Source organism: Syngnathoides biaculeatus, chromosome 20 (genome assembly GCF_019802595.1).
Source record: "Syngnathoides biaculeatus isolate LvHL_M chromosome 20, ASM1980259v1, whole genome shotgun sequence".
NCBI lineage: Eukaryota > Metazoa > Chordata > Actinopteri > Syngnathiformes > Syngnathidae > Syngnathoides > Syngnathoides biaculeatus.
The window spans coordinates 7,597,691-7,619,504 of NC_084659.1; the positions used below are offsets into that span (position 1 = coordinate 7,597,691).

At 42.7% G+C, this 21,814-nt stretch overlaps 2 long non-coding RNA genes across 11 annotated transcripts; both read left to right on the forward strand.

Annotated features, from left to right (window-relative positions):
- The first annotated feature begins 864 nt into the window (after window positions 1-864).
- LOC133493477 (uncharacterized) lies at window positions 865-5,594 on the forward strand. 10 transcript variants are annotated; one of them, XR_009793002.1, is made up of 15 exons: window positions 868-1,073; window positions 1,212-1,238; window positions 1,341-1,378; window positions 1,442-1,470; window positions 1,613-1,768; window positions 2,602-3,060; window positions 3,153-3,217; window positions 3,298-3,929; window positions 4,011-4,061; window positions 4,135-4,227; window positions 4,300-4,377; window positions 5,038-5,123; window positions 5,194-5,271; window positions 5,356-5,427; window positions 5,508-5,594. It is a non-coding gene; the product is annotated as an uncharacterized LOC133493477 (long non-coding RNA). The 10 variants fall into 10 exon arrangements; XR_009792999.1 differs by having other exon boundaries at window positions 4,011-4,377; XR_009793000.1 differs by lacking the exons at window positions 5,038-5,123; window positions 5,194-5,271; window positions 5,356-5,427; window positions 5,508-5,594 and adding an exon at window positions 4,454-4,828 and having other exon boundaries at window positions 877-1,073; window positions 4,300-4,380.
- A 10,553-nt stretch (window positions 5,595-16,147) lies between these two features.
- On the forward strand, window positions 16,148-18,764 carry LOC133493478 (uncharacterized). Its single transcript, XR_009793006.1, has 3 exons — window positions 16,148-16,608; window positions 17,030-17,092; window positions 17,183-18,764. It is a non-coding gene; the product is annotated as an uncharacterized LOC133493478 (long non-coding RNA).
- Window positions 18,765-21,814: the final 3,050 nt, after the last annotated feature.

Genomic DNA, 21,814 nt, shown 5'->3' on the forward strand with positions numbered 1-21,814 from the left:
ATGGCAGAAACCCAAGCAACGATATAGGTGGGAACTGAACCAGGGACCACATGAACCCCAGGCAATGTCTTAGACCATTCGACTAGACTTGACTTGCTGAGTAGACCATTTTGGTCACCTTTATTGCATCTGGATGCAGGTGGTGTACGCACCTGATGAATATCACCCAAAGAATCCACGGTCGCCAAATTGTGTGGCTGGGTGGTCTACGACAACGCCTTTGGTTCCGGTGATCCTGGTTCGATCCTCAACCCTGGTTACCTGGACAAATAATGATGGATGAAATTCAAACAAAGGTTAAAGCAGGACTTGAACAAGGAACCACAAGAACTGCAGTCGTTGGCTTAGACCATTCACCTACACACGACTTAGTACCTTCTCTATTCTGGTCCTATTTATTGTTCCTGAAAAACGGTTGCAATAGATAAAACAAATATGACCAAAAATTTGCGAGCGTGCTATAAATGCGTGGCTGATGCTTTAAAACTTTACCTTTGGTTCGGGTGACCACGGTTCGATTCCCATCGACGGCTCTGCCTCGCTACATAAAGACAAGGCTTCAATAAGCGTGAAGGGCGCACAAAGAGAGGATCGAACACACGACCACCGCAATCGAAGGCAATGTCTTAAACCACTGGACCAACTTCGGTTTAGCGTTTCGGACATCCGAGTCGTACCGATCATGTAGATACGCGGACGTCGCGTTTGCGGCCACGTCTCGTCGCCGATATGACAAATACGAAGGTGGCAGGTGAAAGCGCCGGCCGGAGACGGTCGAGTGCTTTGGACGACCACCGGCACTCGAGAAGCGAGGGTTCAATCCCACGTGGCAGCTCCTTTATGACTCTCCACACTTTCTTTCTAAATGTTCTTACTTTCAAAAATGCAACACTTTAAATTTTTTTTTGTTTTTTCTTTGTTCAATAAAGTTTTGTTAAAAAAAAAAAAAAAGAAAAAGCATGACCACCTGAAAGCTATTTAAGCGCCGATTAATTGCTCAAAGGTCTTTTGGCCTTCAAGCTGCCGGCATCGCGACGTCCGTCTCGCTGCTGCCCCACGGACGCGTCCACGAGGTGAGTCTTCCAAGTTCTTATTTCAATTTAATTTGCTCGCTTTTAATTCACGCGTTTGTCTCGCTAACCGCCTTGATTGTACGCTACCAAAAAAACAAAAATTATATTTTATATTTTTGGTCTATTTTCTGTCTACAGATGCACGTCGTCAAATGGACTCAAATGGTACTTGGCAACAAAATGTTTTTTTTTTGTTGTTGTTCGATGAAATGTGTATTAATAATTAAAACCTGCGCAAGTGACTAATTTTCTCATTTCTGTGTTCAGGCTCCCATCTTAAGAATCTTCACCCTACCAACAAGATGGTAACTTTTTTTTTTTTGCATCGAGTAACAAAACCTCCGACTAATTCTCTTTTCTCTCCACAGAATCACTTCTTCAAATCAACACAAAACTGGTACTTAACAAAATGACGCCCCCCCCCGCCCTTAAATGTATCCATTATCTGAGTTGCTTATCCTCACAAGGCTCGCTGGAGCCTATCCCAGCTGGATGAGTTAAAATTCACACATGACTAATTGTCTCCTTTCTCCCCACAGGCCAAATGGACTGGAAAATGGCCGTCTCGGTGCACTCTCAGACATTTTCTACCAAACGTTCCGAAAAACTAAGATTCAAACCCAGTGTTCCCGTCTTTGAGCCCACCTTGTTGCAGGTCTTCAAGGGAGTCCAGCGTGGTGTTGCTCTCCTCCCTGGTGAGACACACACGCACTTATCCGCACAAATTGTTTTATTTCGTTGCATTTTAGTCAAAGATGAACTACGATGTGGCGAAGAGCGGCGGGATGGCTCCAGTGACGACAACCATGTGGTTCAGACGGTAACAGGCCCTCGGTAGCAACAATAAATGTGTTAATCTCCCCCCCTCCCCCCAAAAAAAAAAAAAAAACAGTGCTTACTTGGTTTTCGCATCACAGGCGACAACACCTCTTCCTGTTGCCCTGATGGGGCTGCAGGAGGGTGAGGACACATGAGCGTTCCTGACTTGTGTGCGTCGCTGCAGCCTCCTGACTTGATCCCGAGATGGTGGGCTATGAAACAAAATGGCTGACATGATCAATTGACCAGGAGTTTGACATCTCCGCATTGAGACGTGTTCCCATCGGGACTGTTAAGGTCCTTCAACTGTGTGCTGATGTTGTCCTCGACGTCCACCAGGTGCCGCTGTGATTGGGTCCAACGAGGAGCACGGCGACTCGACTGGACCGACTTTGTCGAGGTCCGACTTGACTCGAAGTGCTTTCCAGTTTCCAGACAATCTCCTTTCCAATCAACCAAATGCGTAGCTTGACTTTTTTTTTTTTTCCTCTTTTCCTCGCACCTTCAAAATCGCTTTCCGCAAAGACTTTTTTTTTTTTTTTTTTGTCTCGTCGGAGGTCTGACTTGACATGCGGATGAATAAATTGTGGTGGGATGGAATGATTTTCTTCATTAGTTAGCCCTGTCACACCATGATCCCATCAGTGTGCGATATAAACGAAGTATTTTGAGTCTTTTTTTTTTTTTTTTTTTTTTTTTGTCTTGGCAGAACCGTCCTCGTTCCGGGGGGGTGGGGGGCTCCGACCTGCTCTTAGAGTCGAGCGGCCCTCCCTGAAGGTGTCAGCCTTCACAATAAAATCCCATCAGGGTGTCCAGCAAGGTCTGTCATCAGTCCAGATGCTGGTTGGATGCGGCTCTGACTTTGCTCGGCTTCTTTTGTCGGTGGGTTCCATCTCAGACAAAACTTGTGATCCAAACAATTTTGACTCTTCTTTTTGTTTTCCAGACTGGTCCACTCCACAGCAACAAAATGGGAGTTTGTCATCTTTGCTACCTTTCCCCCCCCTCAATGTCGTGTCTCCTAATTGTCATCTTTCCAAAAACTCAACGGTACTCGCAAAACTCTTTTCCTGATGTGCTTTGCTAACTTTGTGGCCTCTTCCTCAGGTGGAGGACCAGATGCAGACAGAAGGTGCTGAAGCCAAACTTTGGAGGAGCCCTGGAAGACGTGAGAAAGCAGTTTTTGACATTTGCCCTTTGTCCATACAGTTATTACAAAAAAAATGTTGAATATTTACCTTGGATGTTTTGTTTTTCCAGAGCGATCGTAACACACTGGTGACGGAGGTTCCACGGCCATGAGGGGGAAAGGCAGTGCGAATGTGGTCTGTAAACCCAAGATAGATTTTGGTTTGGATCAAAACTCTTCTTGCTTCCACTGCATGTTGCTTCATTTCTTCCTCAGGCGGAGAACCACATGCACAACGGTCTGAAAGCAGAAGCGCGAGGGCAGTTGGATGACATCTGCACTGGGTTCCTACACAGTTTCGACCCTACGCGCATTCCAGTTGTGCCCACTTGATTAAACGTGTTCTACTTTTGAAGGGGCTGAAGAACGTGGTCTGCTTCCAGTGAACGAGCCAGACCAAACGGCAACTCGTTTCCTCTCAGACATAATCTGCTACCGCCCAAAAAAAAAAACTCGCTTGTCTGTTTTCCAGGGCAGTCGCGACAGCCTGGTCCATGCCGACATTGAAGGTCCAATCCACAACACCGACCTGGTTGTCGATGGCATTCCTGGCTTTTTTTTTTTTTTTTTTTTTAAACTTTCAAAGGGGTAAAATGTCACCTGTAAGACAAATGGTTATTAAAGGTTTTGCTCAAAACTGTTCTTGATCAAGCTCTCTGCTTACACTTCCTGAGGTGGAGAAGTGAAGGAGCGGGAGAGCAGTTTGACGGCATTTGGACTGCGTCTGTCCACTTGGACAAAATGCACTTTGAAATTGTGACTATTTTTCCATCAAGCATGTTTTTCTTTTTGAAGGTGCTGAAGAACTCTGTCCGCTCCCCGTGAATGCCGCGGCACAAACGTGCGAGGTGAGTTCCGTCAAGCGCTTTTCTACCAAAAATGTGTTCAGTTAATGTTGAACTCACAGGAGTCTCGTCTTGTTTTTCCAGAGACTTCCTGTCACGGTCGTTGTCCTGGTCCTGGGGCTCTCCGTGTAACCTGTAAGAACAAAATGGTCATCTACTTCCAGTGTTGGTGATCTTACATAAAATGTTTGCTTCTTTTCCTCCTCAGGTGCAAAACTGCCTCCAAAAGGGTCTGAAGGCGAACTTCAGGGCAGCCTGGCAAGAAATGGGAGGGCAGGCAGTTGGATGACATCTGCACTGGGTTCCTACACACTTAAGACCGTACGCGCATTCCAGTTGTGCCCATTTGATTAAACGTGTTCTTCTTTCCAAGGTGCTGAAGAACCCGGTCGGCTTCCGGCAGTGTGAACGGGTCGTTCCAGACAAACAGGGCCTGGTGTCTTCTTCATTGGTGGTCTGTTTCATCTCAAACATAATTTGCTACTCGCAAAAAATAATAATAATCCTCATGGATGTCTGTTTTCCAGGGTGGTCACCACAGCCTGGTCCGTGCTGACTTTGAAGGGTCACTCTTCTGGGGAGGAGAACAGTTTGACATTTTTTGGACTGGGTCCATGCGCGATATGCACGTTCCACTTGTGCCCGTTTTGATTTTAAACTCGTTTTTCTTTTGAAGGTGCTGAAGAACTCTGTGAACACACAATCCCAGACAAACGGCGTCTCGCGTCTTCATTGGTGGTCTGTTTCAGCTCAAACATAATTTGCTACCCCCCCCCCAAAAAAATGTACTTACTGTTTTCCAGGGAGGTCACTACAGCCTGGTCCACGCTGACTTTGAAGGTCCAGTCCCCAACGCAGACCTGGCTGTCTGTATCGTCCCGGCGTTTTTTTTTTTTTAAGTCACCTGTAAGACAAATAAAGGTTGAGGGGAAAAAATTAGCTCAACTGTTCTTGGTCAAGTTTTCCGTTTCCACATCCAGAACATGCTGTTCTCCCCCCCCCCCAGAGTTCCCAACACAGTTTTTGGCGTGAGGGGTCCAAATGTAAACTGCACAACTAAAATTTTTTTTTTTTTTTGCATACATGAAGTGTTGCTTCCTCTACTCTGCAGTTGGAGAACCACATCCAGAAGGTGCTGAAGCCAAACTTCGGAGCAGCCCGGGAAGCCGTGGGAGAGCAGTTTGACATTTGCGATGGGTCCGTGCGCACTTGCAATAAATGTTCCAATCTTGTCTTTCTGGTTTGAGCAAACGTGTTCTTGTTGAAGGTGCTGAAGAACATGGTCTGCTTCCTGCGCATGGAGCAGTGTGAAGACTCAAAAACTGAGCATCTCCTCTTATTAGTGGTGAGTTTCATCTCATTTTTTTTTTTTTTACACCCCCAAAAAAAACATTGTTCATTTGTGTGCCTCACAGATGTCTCTTTTTAGGGCCGCATTCACCTCCCCGGCATGGTGCGCCGCTGTTGGACTGAGAAGAGTTTCAGCAGGACACTTTTCAGAGTATGTATGCTCTTTGAATGGCGTTGACGTCAGTTTGAATTTACTCTTCGATTCAAATTTTTTTTTTTTTTTTTTTTGAGTTTCTGAAGGTGCTCAAGAACATGGTGTAACCTTCCTGCGATCACCGCTTGCAGTATTTCACAAAACAAGTCTTGCGCATCCTCCTCACTGGTGAGTTTCATCAAAAACATTTGCTGCACAACAAGTTGACTTTTTTTTTTTTTTTTTTTTTTTTTTTTTTTTTTGACTGTTTGACTCCTTTTCTGTTAGGTCGCCACTCACTCCTGCCACCAGCTGATGACTTCACCACATGGCGATGAAGAAACCTGTCATCAAACTTGTGAGCAGGTTCCCCCCAACAGTTTACTTGATGTCATGTCTGACTTCATCTCTGCAAAATAAAAACTTTAAAAAAAAAAAAAAACTTGTTTATTCTTCTGACACATCACAAAAATATTTTCAAACATTAAAATTTTTGTTCTAAAATTTTTCCCATTTTCAAAAATTTTTCAAATTTTTTTTTCAAAAATTTTTTCCCCAAATTTTTTTGGGGGGATTTTTTTTTTTTGGGGGGGGCAGGGGGCAGGACCTCGTTTCTGATTGGAGAGAGGGTATGCAAATGAGCTCAAATGGAGCGATCTGATTGGCTGGTTAAGGCAAAAGTTGAAAATCTCAGAAAATGCTGCAATTTGATTGGTTGTTTATGGTGAGTGGGCGTGGTTATGCAAATTAATTTGCATAGAGTCATTTGATTGGTCGGATTTCAGGAGCAAAGGTAAAAGTGAGCCGAGTTGGGTAAGAATGCCGTTTTAAAGTTGCCAATAAACCTGAAAACCTCTAAAGATACGCATTTTATTGCACCAAAAGGTTTTTTTTATTATAATTTGACACCATTTCAACAACAAATATTCAGTCAAAGTCAGACAAACACTTGAGGAGATGTGAAATGTCCTGTTTTTGACTCCCCGTGGGCCAAAACCTAACATTTCTCAGGTTTTGGCACACGAGGAGGCGACCACCGATGGGGCAAAACCCAAGTTTCACATTCTGCAAGAGTTTCTTGACTTGAATGTGAAACTTGAGTTTTTTTCCATCAACTGCCACGAGCACACAAACAACGTTCAACACTTCTGGACACATATTTGTGAGCTGTTTTATTTATTTTTTTAATAAGCTTATGAATTAAACAACACCACGTCACTCAAAATTCTTCTTTTCCTTTCGGCGTGTCATCTTTTTCCATCTAAGCTCTAGCAGCCACTTTCTTCATGTCTTCCATCTCTAATGCGTACATCATGGCCGGCCTCACCACTGTTTTCGAGACTCTTCTGTCACGTAACACACCGGACACCTTCCGGCAGCTGTTCCGGCCAGCTTTGGACCCGCTTCTTCACTTCCTTACCACAATCACCATCGCTCTGGATTGTTGACCCAAAGTATTTGAAGTCGTCCACCCTCGCTATCTCTTCCCCCTCCTCCCCTCTCTTTCACGCACATATATTCTGTTTTTATATTCTGTTAATCTTGGTTCCTCCGCCTGCATATCACAATGTCATCTGCGAACATCATAGTCCAAGGGGATTCCAGTCTCACCTCATCAGTACAGAAAACAGGTAGGGGCTAAGAGCTGATCCCTGATGCACTCCCACCTCCACCTTAAATTCTTCTGTCATACCTCGCCACTGCCCCCATACATGCCCTGTACTAATCTAACATATTTCTTCCGCATGCAGTACCACGGTTCCTCTCTTGGTAATCTGTCCCACGCTTTCTCTAGATCCACAAAGACACAATGTAGCTACTTCGGACCTTTCCAACCACGTCACTTCATATTAATAATAATATTTTTATTTCAATTCAAAGACATGTTCAGAAGTGTCGTTTTTTTTTCCTGTGCAGTCTACGAAACGGACTAAGATACGCGAAATTGACATCTCACACCTCCCGAAGCGCACTGCATGGATGCCTTAAATTCGGACACACACACCTGTGCAAAAGCAATTTGCTGCCACTGTGGAACAGGATTGAGCTGCAGGTCCCGTCGTCGGCTGCGCCAAAACCAAAAAAACCTCCTCGATCCTGTCAAAACAAAAGCAGTGAGTTGGGTATTTTTTTTTTTTTGCATTTCACTTTACACCCACCCCCAAAAAATAATTTAATAACTTGTAAACTAATTAACCTATACAAGTGTGAACTATAACAATTATTGCTGAACTTTTAAAAAAAATCATTTACTTCAGAACTTACATCTTTCACGGCCATAATAATTGAATGGAATAAACATATTCATTGCCACAAATTTATTTTAAAAAATATTTTAGAGCCCTCTAAAGGAAGGCAAAATGGGAAAATTTGGCAGTATCGTGAAAACTGGCATTCATTTTCAACTTTGTGAAGAGGACCCAGGACTCCCTGTAAGCCTCACAGACAAAACTAGTAATGATAATGATACACTTAAATATGTTAATAATTATATTTAATATTACTTTTCATCTCTTGACATCAGATACAATATTTGTATTGGCAGGTGGCTTTGAATCTAAGTCTTGTCACCTAAGGAATATGCTATGTAGAAGACAATCTAGATGTTTCTGTGAAATAAATACAAATTTAGGGGATGGAAAAATATTGCAGTGGGAAAGTTGAGCACGCCTCACCTGTGCACGGCTTCTCCCAACTTGAGTCACTTTCGCCTCCGTTCGGCTTGCATGGAGTTAAACATTCTCTTCGTTGGCGCCTCTGCTCGCTAAAAACAATGAAACAAACGTTCTTGGCGCTGACATAACTTTGCAAACTTCGCTCGTGTGTTCAAATAAAACAACATTGTCAATTTTCAAACGATGTCATTTCTTTTTTTCCGGTCGACGTTTCACTTCCGGGTCGTGACTCCCAATTATTTTAAAACTATCTCGACGAGGCCAATAACGAACTTAGAGCGCCCAAATGTCATCAATATACAAATGACAATACATTCAGAGCCTAGACTTGTGAAAATAATTGTTTCCATAACAGTCACGAATTTTGACTGTCACACCTTGACCTGGTGACGATCGGTACGGTGGCCGAGAAAAGCTTAACACTCGACTGCGACTTTACGGAAACGGTGGAAATCGCCGTCAACAACAAAAAAATGAGCTGTTTGTAATCGTAAACGAGACAGCAACATTTCCAATAAATATGCCAATGTTTGCGTAAAATATTTCCTTTGACAAAGTAAGTGTTTACCTTCGTGGTATATTTTTGCATCGATACAATGCGCATGCGCAAACGCCCAAACTGCACGTATTAAAACATGCGTGAAAATCAATCAATAACTATATTTACATATTTACTGTATTCATTCTAATCCCCGAGGATAATTTCATTTTAAACATTGCACAGCGTTTAGTTGGCCTGGGCTGAATGACTGCTAATGACCCCACATGAACTCTACTCCACTCCCATTAAATCTGATTGTGACATTATTTTGCTTGCTTAGTGGTGATCACAAGTGTAAAGTAGCATGTTCACAACACATTTAAATGTCAATGTTTAAGATTACCAGTATGTATTTTTTTTTGTCTTGTTTGTGGCACTGTGCAGTACAAACACGAAAGTGTCTGTTTTTTTAGTAGTTTTTTTTTTTTAAGTTGCGCTTGCTCACGTTCTCAGACATCCGACTGAAATCCTATTTTTGATTCAATTTTGGAAAGGTGCAATTCCCATCACAAGCAGTTTGTTTTTCTGTTTACACCCGCTTTGCTGCGATTGCCAAATGTGCCGCCGCAAACGTACGAAGGCTCATCTGGATTCTTCTGAGTGGGCACCGCCAACGTGCGAGATGGAAAGATTTTGCAGGACGTTACGTGTGTCTGCTTCTCGCGAAATGAAATATTGAGCATGTTTTGTGCGCGCAGTAAATCAGAATTAACGATTATATTTTATCTACAAGTTATTTTTCTCCACACGCTCTAGTTGCCCACACTACACCGACTTTACACTTCTGAATTCATAACTCATAAGAGTTGCAAAGAACTATACGTACCACAATCATGAGATCGATCTGCAGCCCTGCAGGACTCCTGGTTAGATTGACGCAAATCAGCCAGCAAAAAAAAAAAATCGAAAAATAACAACTGCTGGAGCCTCGAGGCACAAAAACGTTAACCTTGAGCCAAATAAAATAAAATATGATGACAACAATTGCCAAATTTGTGTCAAAACATTAAAAGCCGAAAGTTTTCGTTTTGTTTGGGTCAATCCCGAAAATTCACTGAACTGCTTTCAAAGTTTCCGGGTCATTGCTGTCGCTTCGTCAACAGCCAATCAGAATTTTTCTCGCTGTGCGGCTCCGGATTGGTCGACGGGTGTGCTCCGTGAGGAAAAATCATCAAGTACGCAAGTGTAAAGAGCGCGACTTGAAAGTTTCAAAGTAAGAGCGCCACAACCGGAAATGCTGGTTTGTTCATTTAAATGTTGCTGGCTCGATTTCTTCGCAAAGGCAGAATATTGAGCAAATGCCAATTAGCATTTTTTTGTGTTCTCTGGGTAAACCACAAACACAACAAAACACGGATTCAAAGGAAAAAAGAAAAAAGTCACACAAATTGAAAAAAAAAGATTTTTTTTTTCCGATATAGACATGACTCCAAACTTGAGGGCAAATATTTGCCTTGCATTAATATTTAGGCCACTTCATTAAGCATACTTGAGCTTGGCTTATAACCAGAGCCGGGGTGTACCTAATATTTTAGCCGCTTCATTAAGTACACTGAGGAGGGTACCTAATATTTTGGCCATTCCACCCACTTCATTCGGCACACTTGGGTGGGGCTGAGGGCGACTTCGTGAGCACCGATCATATGAAGGGCTACTCAGGTTCGTTACACGGACATCAAATCTATTTTTTTTAATTTATTGTAGTAAATGACATTACAGGTATTTTAACATTTTTAATTCACGTAAGCAAGTCAGATTAAGAATTTAAAGCACGGTAACAATAGTAACAACTTCTGGCCTATGGTATGGTTTTCGAACATACCTCGCGGGCGCCTTATATGGTCCTCGCGGGCTACCATTCGCCCGCGTTGGTGACCCCTGAGCTAGGGTGTTCCTAATATTTTGCCCCTGTCGGCCACTTCATTATTAAGCAAATTTGGGGATTTTGGGCACGATGAGGCGGACACTCGGGCTTGGTGGTACCTAATATTTTGGCCGCGTCATTAAGTACACTCAGTAGAGTACCTAATATTTTGGCCCCTTCAGCCACTTCATTAGGCACGCTTGGGTGGAGCTGAGGAAAAAGCCTGGGTGTTCCTAATATTTTGCCCCCGTCGGGCAACTGCCTTATGAAGCAAATTTGGGGAATTACCTAATATTTCAACGATTTTGGACACTATTAGGCGGACACTCGGGCTTGCTGGTACCTAATATTTTGGCCGCGTCATTAAGTACACTCAGTAGGGTACCCAATATTTTGGCCCCTTCAGCCACTTCATTAGGCACACTTGGGTGGAGCTGAGGAAAAAGCCTGGGTGTTCCTAATATTTTGCCCCCGTCGGGCAACTGCCTTATGAAGCAAATTTGGGGAATTACCCAATATTTCAACGATTTTGGACACTATTAGGCGGACACTCGGGCTTGCTGGTACCTAATATTTTGGCCTCTCCACGAGGCATATTTGGGGAGTAGCTAATACTTTGCCTACGCGCGAGAACTCGGGTGGATGTAATATTTTGGCCATTTTGAACATTCCTGATATGCGAGGGATTTTTACTCGTGGTAAACTGGTGACCACTTCATTAGGTACACTGGAGGAGGGGGGGGGGGTTTATAACGCCAAGCATCCACTACAAAACTTTTACATACAGTCGACAAAATGAGATGATACGCAGACGGCGTACATATTTGCTAGCACGTCCTTTCTGTTTTAACTTCCTGGCAGCTTCGGGGGCAACACGGCGCTTAATCCCCGAGCCGAGACCCGCCACCATATTTAATCCTCGCGCACGCAAGGTGACCTCCAACTCACGCGGGCGCTTCTCTCGACTCGGCGATGTCATTTGATTTCCAACCCAACACGAAACGGGAAACGGGTCGATGCGGCCGCTCCGCGGCAGCGGGGCGACAACCCCGTCGCCCGCGGTCGGGAATCGTACGTGCCGACCGGATTCCGCGGGATCGCTGACGGCGTCATCTCAACGTGCCCGTCAGCGGGGAAGGCAATTGATTCGCCGCGGGAAGTTGAGCTTTGATGCGGAACGCCGCCGCGGTGGCCTATCGCGGGCCAGCGATTGATTTCCAAGCGGGACGGCGTTTTGATGAGCGACTATTGATCGTTTATCGTACTTACGCCGCAGCTGACGCCGCCCGCTGGACTGTTTGCGTCAAAACATATTTTTCAAACGTCCTTTTCACTAATTGTAGTAATTTGCTGAAGTGTAACAAAAACAAAAAGGCGGTCAAGCAGGCACAGTTCAAGCATTGATACTGGAGGAGGCCGGCAGAAATGTTCTGGCAGCATCACGAGACAAGATATTTTCAATTCTTATTATGACAAAGTAGATTTGTGATTTCCAAATTGCATCTTTCATTCTCTGTTACTTGCTTATTTGTCAATTCATCGTCGCAACTTTATACGGCACTTGTGTAAAAATGTTGAAATTCAAAATTTGGGCGATTTTTTTTTTTCTCCTTGACCCCCCCGTCAAACAACATTATGCAATATAAAAAGTCTTTAAGGTACTTAAATCATAAAGACTACCATATTTCCTAAATGATGTTTGATTTAATTAAAAAAAAAAAAACAGGAGGCGGATTTTGGGGAAACATGCGCGGATTTGATGGAAGGGGACCGCTGCTCTCAAGTGTACACCGAGGCAACAGGGGGCGCCATAACCGTGAACAGCAAGCCCTTTTCAATTCATTTGAAGCGCAAAGAAGTGACTAACGTCATACAAATATCATCCATCCATTTTCATAGACGCTTATCCTCACGAGGGTCCCGGGGAGTGCTGGAGCCTATCCCAGCTGTCGACGGGTAAAGGCGGGGGACGCCCTGAACTGGTCGCCAGCCAATCGCAGGGCACATCGGGACAAACGGCCGCACTCACAATCACACCTTGGGGCAATTTAGAGTGTCCAATTAATGTTGCAGGTCTTTTTTTTTTGGGGGGGGGGGGGGGATGTGCGAGGAAACTGGAGTGCAGGGACGAGGAGAAGATGCAAACTCCACAAAGGCGGGTCCGGGATCGAACCCAGGACCTCAGAACCGTGAGGCCAACGCTTAATACAAATATTACTTTCTTTTAATCGGGCTATTTTATGTATTTTCCATGCAAAACAAACAATACCTCCTGCAACCTGTGTGAGGATAAGCAGGTAAGAAAATGGATGGTTGGACAAACTGACAAAATGCAACAAATAATAATAATAATAAATCAAATAAATTAACCTTTCCCTCTTTTTTTTTGGTAAAGAAAATTAACTGACATGACATACCAACATGTATCTGTTTAAAGTAATTACATAGGATGAAAAGTCTGTTTTGATTTTTACAAGATAAAAAAAAAATGTAATTGGTCCATTCAAAATAAAGATTACTAGACTTTACTTACTTAGATTACTGAACAGAAATATTACATCCATCCATCCAAAACAATACATTTTTGAACATTTAATAAATTTAATAAAATAGCATTTCATGAAAAAAGGGACTCATAATTTGTAAAATATATATCTAAAAAAATATGAATATTATATATAAAAGCCAAGCTAATTAGTTTAATTCTTTGCTCGTGGCAATTTTCTCTGAAAATGTGTTTAACGTGACTTCAAACTTAATTCGTAAATGCAAAATGTAACAAAATTATGATGATCTAAGTTGAGTTGTCCCGGATAATATCGCAATGAAAGATAAATAGCTGCAAATGAGTGAGCGAATGTATTGAACTAGCGTAAGCGTGAAAGCGCTAGCGCTCATCCCTATCGCGACGTTGGACAAAGACAACACGCTGAGGCCCGAACGCCAGCGGACGCTTTGCAAGCACACAAGCGCGGCTGACGCCCGAGTGCCACCGTCGGGGCGGCCGCGTTCAACCCGCCACTTTGGCGGCTTTGTGAGCGAGTCAAAGAGCGCTAACGAGCTCGCCGTTTGGCGTCGACGCACGGCGCGCTAATCGGAACACTTTTACAAACAGCTTGCTGGGCTCCATTATCGGATTTGTTTGCTGCGACTCTCCGATTCGGAGAAATAATTGAGAATATTACCCATTTAAAGGCTTCAAACGATCATGATTGTCTTCAATTATGTCTTTTAAGGTCAAAAATGTTTATTTTGGTAGTATTATCTGTGTCTCGTAAGTCATTCGATGTGGGCAAATCGAGACGAAAGTAGCTCTAATATGCAAACGAGTATAAAACGGCATCGAGTAGTTGAGCCTCCTATCCGCTAGAGGGCAGCATATTACAAAAGCATCACTTTTATGGAAGGAAGTAGGAGAAGCTGACTTCTTGAACTTCTTTGTAGTTCACAAAACACACCACTAGATTTAAATGTAACAACTTAATGAAGAAAAAAAAAAGCTATCTTTTACCTGTTTATGTACAATATTTTCATCAGCGATTCACTTGAAATATACATTCCTGTCCCCGTCGTATACTTTAGCACATGACCGTATTTTATTTCAACAAAGCCCTAAAAATAAACGCAACCAGCACAAAGTTCACCTGATGGCTATCCATCACTCTAAGGACGCTATTAAAAATAATCTCTTCCCATCTTCCCCTCCATTTTCTATCTAGCGATTGCCCGTTCCCATGATGCATCGGGACGCCGCTTACCTGCTTGCGCGCCGATTCGGAGAGCGACGATCCGTCGTGCCGCGCCGCCAGTGATGGATGGATGGACCCGCCGGGTTATTACCGTCCCTCAAGTCCGCGCGCTCGAAACGCCGCTGAAATTTGCGATAATCGAGACAATTGGAGGACGATCAATACCAGAAAATGACGCTAATTTTGAAACAATGTCTCCAAACTGGGTGAGATTTAAAGATATAGTCGTAGATTTGTCTAACGTTAGAAATCGGGTGCTTTAAAAAAACAGCTACAAAAACAGCTAGCTGAAATTAAATCGACAGAAATCACAGTGTCAATACTAACAATAATTAATATACAGTGTCCAAGTCATCTTTTTTTTTTTTTTAAACAAATGCCGATAGATTCCACAAAATGGCGGCAAAGCACTACTTTTATATCAGATGGGGCTTTGGCCTGAGCAGGAAAACGAGGCTTGTGAGAAGAAACGTGCACATTTACGATTTTCAGGACTTTGTTCCAGCGCGGCAGAAAGATGATTTGTCAAAGATGTTAGCCAAGTGCAGAATGAAAATGTGAATTGTTTTTATGTATTTCATTTGTAGATTTTCTACAGCTCAACGATAATGTAGAAACAAAAAAAAAACATTGAAATGGCAGTCAATAAATGGGATTTTGATAAATAGAGACCTTTGAATATGTACATTGCTTTCACATGATTAAATTGGCACTTTTCATTTTAACATATTTTAATCACATGCAACACATATTTTTCTTTTGGGCCCCCAAAGACGACTACGGCGGCAATTTTTTCTTTTTTCCATCTGAATGCGAAAAATAAAAATAAAGCATTCGGAGGACTGCCAGTTGTGTTCTTCTGAATACATAAAAGTGGGTGGAATGATTTTAGGCTCTTTTGCATTTTTTCTTAGCACATAAAAAGCACATTCACACACTGTGATAATGGTCATCATATAGTTGAATCTACATACATGTAATTTAACATTTTGAATATTGTTAACACATTTTGAAAATTCACAAGGACACATATTTATATGTTAACATTTTTAAATACTGTACATTTGTTCTTCCATTTTTTTTATTGTATTTATACTGCTCAGGGTCACCGGGATTTTAATTCTAATTTTCTCTTTTACATATCTTCCTATTCAGTGCCTGAAAATTAATAATTACCAGCGTCATTCTATTCCAGCATGTTTTTTTTTTTTTTATGAAGGGCTGTTTCATACTGTACATGTACAGCTACATAAATGTAACTGTTATTTTTAGTGAGATGGCTTCCATGCTAACCACAGTGGCAATAATTTCCCTTGATATACTTTGAAATATGTAACTCTTGACTATGTAAAAGTACAGTAGCAAGCGGCTGCCATTTTCCCGTACTGACCCTCGGCTGCACTTGCCAAAGTCAAAGGTCAACACACTGAAAGTTAGAGCAGGGCCAACTATGGTAGTACACACTCCACCGTGCAGTTTTATTTATAGTTTTTATGGAGCTGTTGCCATCCCACCGGCAGTGTCCCGTGCCTCGGAAACAGTCACCAAAAAAAAAAAAAAAATACTTGGAGGGACTGCAAAAAAAAAAAAAGGGGAGGAAAAAAATGGAGTCGGACCCATTTGAGTGCAAAATAAATACAAATATGACACAATACCTTGTCGTATGGAAGCTTGACAGGAAGCACCATTGAGCCTGCGCAGATGGAGAATGAAAACAATCTATTAATATGAGTATTAAAGGCAGGAAAACGTCACGTTATTGATGATGGAAAAGGCAGAAGCGATCCGAAACGCGCAGCTGCTTGATTGGCAGCTCGTCAAGGCCAAAGTTACTTCAGGTGCAAGAAAGGGGGCGGGACCAAGTGGTGCGCAGAGGACCCCGCCGCGCGGACGCGTCGGAGTTCTCCCAATAATTTTTATGACTACGATTTAACCATTTACGCCTTTCGCGCTTCAATTGCAAAAAAAAAAAAAAAAAAAATTGGGTTCTCTTTGTGATCTATGACACAATTTTTAATTCTGGCAAATTGGAAAAAAAATGTTTTAAAATGAAGACGTGGGGTGCGCAGAACTTTTAATGTGCTGTTGGATTTTTTTTTTTTTTTTTTTGCACTCCAAACATCAGTTTCTTAATTTTCCATATGCCACAAAACATTTTCTTTGGGGGGTTGCAAACAAATGTGCAGATTTGATGCAATGTCAACCTCTTATTTGATCACAATCAATTGGGGCTGGCTTTGACCGATATAGGACAAAATGTCGGTTTATTGAAACTGGAGAACTAAAAAAAAAAAGTGTGCTCATTTAATGTGACGTCAAAATTAATATGGCCTTGCTTCTACCTATGAAAAAGAAAAGGAAAAAAAGAAGGTAAGTCAGTTAATTAAAAGTGGTGAACTGAAGATGTGCTAATTTCATCTGACGTCACCTCACTTTTCATATTTTAAACGTTTTGGTTAAAATAAGTTGGGGCTTGCTTTGACATATGCGGGGGAAAAAATTGAAATTGTACAACTGATAAATGTGCTAATTTGACGTGATGCCTCACTTGGGGCGTTTTACCAATGGGGAAAAAAAGTTAATTGTGATTGAGGAACTAAATGTGCTAATTTGATGAGGTTGTTTCACTTAAAATATTTCACAATTGGGGCTTTCTTTGACAAATTGGAAAAAAGAAAAGTTGATTGGAGTAATTGGAGTGCTGGACAAAAAATGCTGACTTTGCCTGCAACTTCCTCACCGAAATGTATTTTTAATTTGGGAGCACAAACAGATTTATATTTGCATATAGCTGGACTCGTTTCGGATTGGAACTTTCTGGCAAATTCCGACCCTAATCAAGAACGTCATTAAGGTTGGTTCACACATCAGCTGCTCAATGTAAAAATATTTTCATACTCCTTGCCAATGAATGACAAAACTGTCCAATTGGGTCTCCATGCAGGAGCTGCACTGATCTTCTGTCTTAGAACACAATCGCTTGGTTTGAACAATTTGCCCAATATTTTTCCCAAGTTCAAGAATTGCCAACAAATTTTTGATTTTTGTATTGAATGACTAAAATAGTTTGATGGTCCATGGTGGACGGCTGAAATAAAGGGCCTCCATGTCAGAAAAAAAGTTCTTTCAAAACAGATGGGCTTGTTTTGCAATATATTACAAAAGTTAAAACATTCATCATCACCAGCAGAACAAAAGTGCACATAAAGACAAAATTGGGGTCTTGATCGTCATAAAAATCCCCGAGTGCAACCGGTATCATCACAAGGATTCAAAATCAATTGGGATTTTATTTCTTGTGTGTCATGACCGGTACCACCTCATCACATATTCAAAATCAAAACTGTACTGCGCTAGCTAGCCTGAAAATAAGCAGTTGGTATTTAAAAGCAGGTAAATTCTTTCCTGGAACCAAAAAAAATGCCCTAAAATAGTTGGGAAGGAATTCAATTTGCTTTCACAACAAATGTGCTGTGCTTTGACTCGTGATATCAGATTGCAGACATCTTGTCAAGGTTTCAAAATCAATTGGGTTCTTGCGTTGCCGTGACTGAGAGGGATCCTGGATGCAGTTCCTCCCGAGCGGGTCTCATGATGGCACAAAAGCAGCACTTGTCTAAAGTGGTGGAAAGGAGGCCCCTCGCCCTCTTGTGCGCTGCAATTTCTTCCCAAGCAAGTTCGCTGTGATAGGTGACAGCACTCCCGTGACCCCTGTGAGGATAAGCATCTTGGGAAACGGACACGCACTCCCCATGCTAACTGCTCACGCAGCTCCTGGCTAATAGGAAATGCGCGATCAAGGCTCACCGCTTTGTAATTTCAATCACAAATTGTGACAAGTTAAAACTGTGGGAGGCAGCTTTGGCTTTAATTGGGCAAATAAATGCTTCCGTTTACTTCATGTGGCTCCCTAACACACACACACACCTCTCAAATGAGTTTGGTGCGTTCAGGGAACACTGCACTCACAAGTGTCAAACTCAAGGCCGGGGGGGGGAGGAGGAGGAGGAAGCAGCTCAAGTGTGTCGACTTCACATTCCTTGCTAAAATATTACAAATAGTCTTCACTTTTTCACTGCACATTTTTGTTGCAAATCAAACTTCAAAAGAATTTGATGGCTTGTATTAAGAGATGCAACAATCTTATTTTCCACTCAGTCATCACAGCCCCCCCCCCCCCCCCAAGATAAACCATAACCATATGGCTTACGGTTAATATTTTTGGTACGTGGGCAGCCAGACCTGGCTGAAACGCTGTCCCCATTTATTAAATTTGTTCAAAAAAAATTATATTTTTAAGCACTAACATGAAAATATTTTCAGACCTTGTCTGCAGGCAAGTAACGCCACTTTATATTTACATCAAATTTGTATTTTTTTTTTTAAGTCTACATTACGAGTGTGTCGACTTCACATTCCTTGCTAAAATATTACAAATAGTCTTCACTTTTTCACTGCACATTTTTGTTGCAAATCAAACTTCAAAAGAATTTGATGGCTTGTATTAAGAGATGCAACAATCTTATTTTCCACTCAGTCATCACAGCCCCCCCCCCCCCCCCCCCAAGATAAACCATAACCACATGGCTTACGGTTAATATTTTTGGTACGTGGGCAGCCAGACCTGGCTGAAACGCTGTCCCCATTTATTAAATTTGTTCAAAAAAAAAATTATATTTTTAAGCACTAACATGAAAATATTTTCAGACCTTGTCTGCAGGCAAGTAACGCCACTTTATATTTATATATTTTTTTTAAGTCTACATTACTAATACTGGAAATAAAACATATGCATTTTAAATGTTTTTTGTGGATAAAACTTAGTCCTATAATCCTGGTTTTGAGACCCCAGCTGCATGCAAATCGTGCACTTCTGACAAATTTAAAATAAAAATTTGGTGTCTTAAGCCTAAAAAAAAAATTCCATTTTTTTTCCAGGACTGACCAAATATTGCAGTTAATATGGCCTCATTTACTTCCATTAATTTAACCTTCCCCAGGCTAAAGATAAAAAATATATATATATAAAACATAGCTCATCTTATGGTTTGTCTCATGCAACTGAATGTTTCACTGTCACACAAAAAAAATTTTTTTTTTTTTCCCAATGACGATGTGACACATTTGACAAAATGTTCATGAGCATATTGGACAACCATAAACGTCCGTGATCCACATGCAAATGTATAACCATATTGCATCCCATTCATGATGGCAGCACTGAGTTTGCATCTTGCGTATGGTCAAAAGCAACAGAATTGTCGAAATGCTCGTCGTTCGTCCTCCCCCCCGACAACAACAATCACATCCGAGCGAGGATCCCCCCCCTTCAGGCAACAACACATTTGATTTGCAAACAATATTCAATGCTCGATGTACACCACGGCGCCGGCGTGTTCGCTCTCGGGCGCTTCCAGCTCAGACATCTGCTGCCGGCGTGGAGGAACAGATGGGCTCGGGTCGGAGGAGGGGGGCGGCTGGGCGGACGGGGACGCGAGGGATCCTTTACGCTTGCCAGGGTCGTCGTCTTTGTCGCTATGGAGAAAGAAAACCAAAAATGTGAGATAGGACGAGTAAATATCGCGGGACTTCACAATCAAGCGACCGCCCTCTTGACTGCTGCCGCTTCGTCTGGCCCTGGCGCATCCCACACGTTACAGTTGTGCATGCTGTGCACAAGCCGCGGGCCAAATTTGCAGGCCCGCTGGTGGCGTCCGGTCACGTGCGGGTCAAGCGTGTGCGGACAAAAAGCGGATCGACCGCTTGCTTCTTAAAAACCTCGTCTTTTTTGTTTCTGTAAGCAAAATGCACCGAAGCGGGGGCTGCAAAACAAACCAAATCAAAACTTCAGCGCAAGTGATATAAAAAGCCCCCAAAATATAAGCCACAATCATTTTTCCCCCCCCGTATACAGTGAGACCTTGAGGTACAAGTCATTTATTTCACGACCACACCTCTTCTTTCAAACCATCTTTCCTTATTCGAATAAAGGGAAATTCCAAATCTGTTCTAGCCTCCACCCCAACCACAAAAACTGGAATAGGGAAAAACAGCACTCTCCATCCATCCAATTTCTTTGCCGCTTATCCTCACGAGCGTCACGGGGAGTGCTGGAGGCTATCCCGGCTGTCAACGGGCAGGAGGCGTGGTACACCCTTAACTGGTCACCGGCCAATCGCAGGGCACAGAGAGACAAACAGCTGCACTCACAATCACACCGACGGGGCAATTTAGGGTGTCCAATTAATGTGGCATGTTTTTGGGATGTGGGAGGAAACCGGAGTGCCCAGAGAAAACCCACGTAGGCACGGGGAGAACATGCAAACTCCACACAGGCGGGGCCGGGACGGAACCTGGGACCTCAGAACTGTGAGGCCAACGTTTTACCAGCTGCGCCGCCGTGGTACCCTCCAGAACAATGTATTTTATTAAATGCTGAAATCATCCCCCCCCCCCCATTCCAATGGACATTGTGCTGCTCCTCCTGGTGCGTCTCCGTCACTTGGAGCAGCATAAAACAGCCTCACACAATGTTTCCCAATTTTTATTTTTATTTTTTGCAGTATATCGTGAGCATTGTTACAGTCTGGCCTCCAATTCCAGTTTTAAGCATTGAACTTTGATCAAATAAATGTCGAGTTGGCGCTGTGGGGTGGGTCAACTTTTGTCGCCGTCGTGTCTCCATTTAATTTGTTTGAGCTGGAGAGATGACAGAAGTCACATTTAATTACGACACTCTCGTATTAGCCCCACGGACGTACCTAACGAATACTAAACGGGCCCGACGGTGGTTTCCCACCCGGCACACATTTTTCATGGCAGGGCGGGAACGTTCTGCCTGATTTATGAAGTTTGAGTGTTTCACAGAGGATGGACACATTTTGAAATTCAATCAGGGTCTCACACTGACAACGTGGACATGAATACGGAAGAAGAATGGAAAATTGTGACTGACAAAGGAAAAGGCATCGACATTATGGAAAACATTCCTGTGCGATTCAACACGGCAATTCCAGATTTCCCAGTCAAAAAAAAAAAAAAAAAATCATAATCCGAGGGAACTTGAAGAAAATTTCACAACTGCAACGATTCCGAAAAAGTCGCTGTGGAATAGAGCTCGTGCACCTAGGTCATAAAATCACGTGATTTTTGTTGCCGGTCAAGCTAAGCATTGCTCAATGCTAAATCGGTTGGAGACGACACGGAAATACGTCCTGGAGCACGACGCCCAGTCTTGTCCGACACCGTCAGACATGTAGAAAGTGAAAATAAACGACGGTACGTGGAAAAATTAGATAAACTCGGCATCGAGGACCCGTATTTAATGGCCAAGTCGATGTTTTGGCCGCTAAGAAATTGGACTGTTTATTCGGTTCCGCTTGTCTTGGACAACTGGATCTACGCAAGGATCTGGCGAGTACGTTGTCGGGATTTACATGGAAAAACTTGAAAGCGTAGAAAAGTCTGGACGTTGTAGGAACACTTTGTTGCTGGATCTGTTCTCATCGGGAATAAAACCCACATAGTGACGATTTTGACGGCTCGTGTGAACGCGGAAACGCGTTCGGCCACACGT